The sequence below is a fragment of the Psammomys obesus genome, unplaced genomic scaffold, assembly GCF_907164565.1.
Source record: "Psammomys obesus unplaced genomic scaffold, mPsaObe1.curated_primary_1811, whole genome shotgun sequence".
NCBI lineage: Eukaryota > Metazoa > Chordata > Mammalia > Rodentia > Muridae > Psammomys > Psammomys obesus.
In genome coordinates this window covers 14,601,363-14,605,670 of record NW_026596051.1, presented here as the reverse complement: position 1 = coordinate 14,605,670, position 4,308 = coordinate 14,601,363, and positions in this window count along the sequence as shown.

The window sequence follows — 4,308 nt, the reverse complement described above, 5'->3', positions numbered from 1 at the left end:
ACACACACACACACACACACACACACACACACACACACACACACACAAATTAAACATTTTAAAAAACAACTCTAAAGAGATACTATTTCCAAACCAGGCCACATTTCATGGCTCCGGAGTTACATCTCTTCTGTAGGGGTGAAACTCAGCCAGTATGACTGAACCTCCCTCGAAACAAGCTTCAGCAGCCATTTTTATGGCAGGATGGCTGGGGAGGTCTGGGGAAATCACATTAAACAAGGATGCTCCCTGTACACTTCACAATTTAAACTTTGCGTTCCAAGGCCCGTCTCCCTCTAAAGAAATGAATGCAAAGGCAGAGTAAGCTGCCCTCGTATCCCTCTTAAACCTACACGAGCACCTACCGCGATGTCGTCTGTGGTGGTGCTGTGTGCCTTTGCAGCTGTACCTGTGAACACTCGCTAGATAAACAGCACCTCGGGTCTCACGGGTCGCTCCGTCTTTATCTAATTTGCTTTATCATACCCAGTACCTACTGTGCTCGCACTCAGACGATGCTGTCACTCTTCAAAGTAGTTTAATACAAAGTGAGTGGCCAAAAGACAGCTCAATAGTCACAAAGAAAGCAGTTGCTAGAGTCCAAAGAAACTAAAGCCGACAAACTCAGGAGAAACAATATGTCACCAGACATTTCCAGGCTACGGTGGTGCCACCTTGTGGCAATGTTTTGTAAGCACAGTTATAAGTGATTCCGTGTCAGCAGCTTTGAAATTGTTCAACGCCTGGTAAGTTTGGCGGAGCATTTGTATTGCTTATCACTTACACACAGAATAGATTTTATTAAGATGCTTGTGTAGTACCATGTCAACGCTCGCCATTCATATCTGCATATGATGTCTAGGACCAAAGGGCCGGGACTTAGTCTTGTGGCTCATGAGAGGCATAAAGCTTTCTAGTCACTGTCTCTCCTGTTTGGGGTCCCCTAGGAGCTGAAGGATACAGTTCTGTGAGAGCAGTTGGGCCTGAGCATAAAAGCCCATCAATAAGGAGGAGGTGACAGTGCCACAGCTGGGTAATTTGTCTCTTTGCTCTTCTGCAGCCTATTCGGTGATGATCTATTTGTCCTGGGGAATAGATGGTGGCAGGTTTGTCCATATTTTACACTTATGAGCCTGCCTGCTCCTCTCTGCCCAGCGCTTCTCATCCGTCTCTGTCCCTGGTTCCTCTCATTTCATTCCATGAGTGGACAGCAGGCCTTGGCAAAGAGTTATGAAGGTGGATTCTAAGAGGGTGGTTTTGGAAAGAAATGAAGAGAGGAAGAGGGAATGAAGAGAAATGAAGAAAGGAATGAAGGGGGAGGGAAGCTGAGAGCATGGGGCTGTCCCCTGCATAGGAAGAAGGAATGGTTGGGAGACACACTCAGCAGAGAGAGATGCCCCAGACTTAGGGGTGGGTAGGAAAGGATCTCAGGGAGAGCAAGGAATGATGGGAAGGTAGATGGAGAGGGCATGAGACAGGAGGATTTGAGGCCCTGGGGAAGCTTGCTTGTAGAAGACAGGTTGGGGGAGTGGAAATAAAGTTCTTGCTTAGCATTCTAGTTGCTGTGGGTTCTACCTTCAAGACTGAGAAGGGGGCTGGGAGCTTGAGGAATGGAGCCCAATCCAAATCAGTAAGTTGGACTTCTTGCAAGACATAATTGTAGTAATCAGCTTCCAATATGCCTTTGGCCTTCTTGGATGTTGGCACGCACACACTTGGCACTAGGAATTGAACCTAGTGTCTTCATATCCTAGACAAGTGATACCGACAAGCCAGAGCCTCAACCCTTATTTTTAGTTTGAGATATGGTCTCACTTAGTTGCGCAAACCAGCCTCAAACTCACTCTGTGGTCCAGACACCCTGCGCCCTTGAGACCCTCACAACTCGGCCACCTTGTAACTGGGATTACAGGCCCAGCTGGCATGCACAGTCCTGTATAGCCCACTTCCAACTGATTGGGCCTAACGTACAAGCAAACAGATGGCTGGAAATGACAGGGTGCGACCTGCTTCTAAGTCCTCGAAAGCAGCAGTTACTCTCCCTTTGATCTGCTAGTCTGGAGGAAACCATTTGCTATGAGAGAAAACCCAAACAGCTTGCTAGAGAAAGAACCTGCTATGAACTAGCATTAAATTATATGACTCACCATGGATGGGCACTCTCCAGCCTCAGTTCATTCTTCCAGTGACAAGAGCCTGAGCGAACATCCTGACTGCAACCTTTTAGGCATCCCTAAACCAGCACCACCCTCATTAACCCCTATCGATGGAATTCTGCTCCCACGGGGCCCTTAGAAATAATCAGTGTTTGGGTCTGGAGAGATGGCTCAGCAGTTAAGAACACTGTCTGCTCTTCCAGAGGTCCTGCGTTCAATGCCCAACAACCACAATGGTGGCTCACCGCCATCTGGGAAGGGATCTGCTGCCCACTTCTGGTGTGCAGGTGTACAGACAGAACACTCGTTAAAACAAAACAACAGAAACCTGGGCAGTGGTAAGGAATGCCGTTAATCCCAGCACTCGGGAGGCAGAGGCAGGCAGATCTCTTTGAGTTTGAGGCCTGGTCTATACAGCAAGTTCTAGGACGACCATGAGTACAGAGAGAAACCCTTTTTTGAAAACCAAAAAAAAAGTAAAAAGAAAAAAGAAATCAGTCTTTGAAGATAGGATTTGGGCTCATTTATTACACAATCATTGGAAATAATATTAATTTTATTTGTGGTTTTTTTGCGGGGGAGCTTTTGTTTTGTTTTGTTTTTTTTTAAAGAATGTATTTATTCAATGTTCTGTCTGCATGTGATCCTGCATGCCAGAAGGGGGCACCAGATCTCACTACAGATGGTTGTGAGCCACCATATGGTTGCTGGGAATTGAACTAAGAACCTTTGGAAGAAGATTCTTAACCTCTGAGCCATCTCTCCAGCCCCTTGGTTTTTTGTTGTTGTGTTTGTTTGTTAACCCGGTTATTTTGCTGCTCAAAAAGCACTGTTATTGGGCAGGGGCAGGTCCACAGCAGCCATTTTCTCAGCCGCATTTCATGTAATGGAGCAGCTCAGCAAGCAGGCGTGAAGCAAAGAGGAGATTCTGGGATGGGGTTGTATATCTGGACAGTAAAGCCATAACTAAGGTAACTTCACCTTTCAGTTTTTTGGGACTGAGCGGGTTCCTGGGACAGGGCACGTCCTGTGCTAAAACTAATACACTCCAGTGTTAATTGGGTTATGTTGTTTGTTCTAAGGAGGGTAGAGGTAGGGATGTGGAGGCCGCCACTCTAGTTAGCCGCCGCATACGAGTCTCCTGTTCTTGCCATAACAAAATAATTGAGGGTGAGGTGGGTGTGGCGGCACAAGCCTGTAATCCCAGCACTCAGGGAGGCAGGAGAGCCCTATGAGTTCAAGGCCAGCCTGGTCTACAAAGTGAGTCCAGGACAGCCAAAGCTACACAGAGAAACCCTGTCTGGAAAAACAAAACAAAACAAAAAAGAAGGTAAATAATTGAAAAGCAAAGAAACATATTTCATTATAGTTCTGAAAATTGGGAAGTTCGAGGCTGGGGGGCTGCCTCTGAGAGTTCTTTCTTGCTAGACAGGACTCCTCAGAGTCATGAGCTGACACAGAACAACATAGAGGAAACCAAGACAGCCAAACTTATTTTATGTTTCTGGGGACAGAACCCAGACTTCATACATGTGGAACACTGAGCTGCACCCTAGTCTTACAATACAGCCAATGTCGTGACTACTAACCTACTTCCTCAATAACCCACTAATCTGTCAATCTATGAACTGATTAACCATTCGTGAGGTCAGCATCCTCACGACCCCATCATCTCCCAAAAGTTCCATCTCCAATTGCCATTAATGTATGACTTTTAGGGCTAGACTTTCAACACATGAAAACCTGGGGGACAAACACTCAAAACGTCACATAGGGAATGGGGAGTAGGGCCTGCCTTCCATCTCTCCTAGTCAAGAGTGGAATGTCTCAGAGCCAACCTGTTTCACCTTCCTGTCCAGCCCCAGCTTAGGTTAAGGAAGGAGGGAAAATCCTTTAGAAATGCAAAGACCATGCTGTAGTGGTGCACACATTTGATGCCAGCACATGGGAGGCAGAGGCAAATGGATCTTTGTGAGTCTGAGGCCAGCCTGGTCTACACAGTGAGTTTCAGGACAGCCAGAGCTATATAGTGAAATTCTGTATTGAGGAAAAAAATAAAAATATAAAATTTTTTTTAAATGAATGAAGAAAGGAAGGAAGGCTGGAAGAAAGAAAGAAAGAAAGAAAGAAAGAAAGAAAGAAAGAAAGAAAG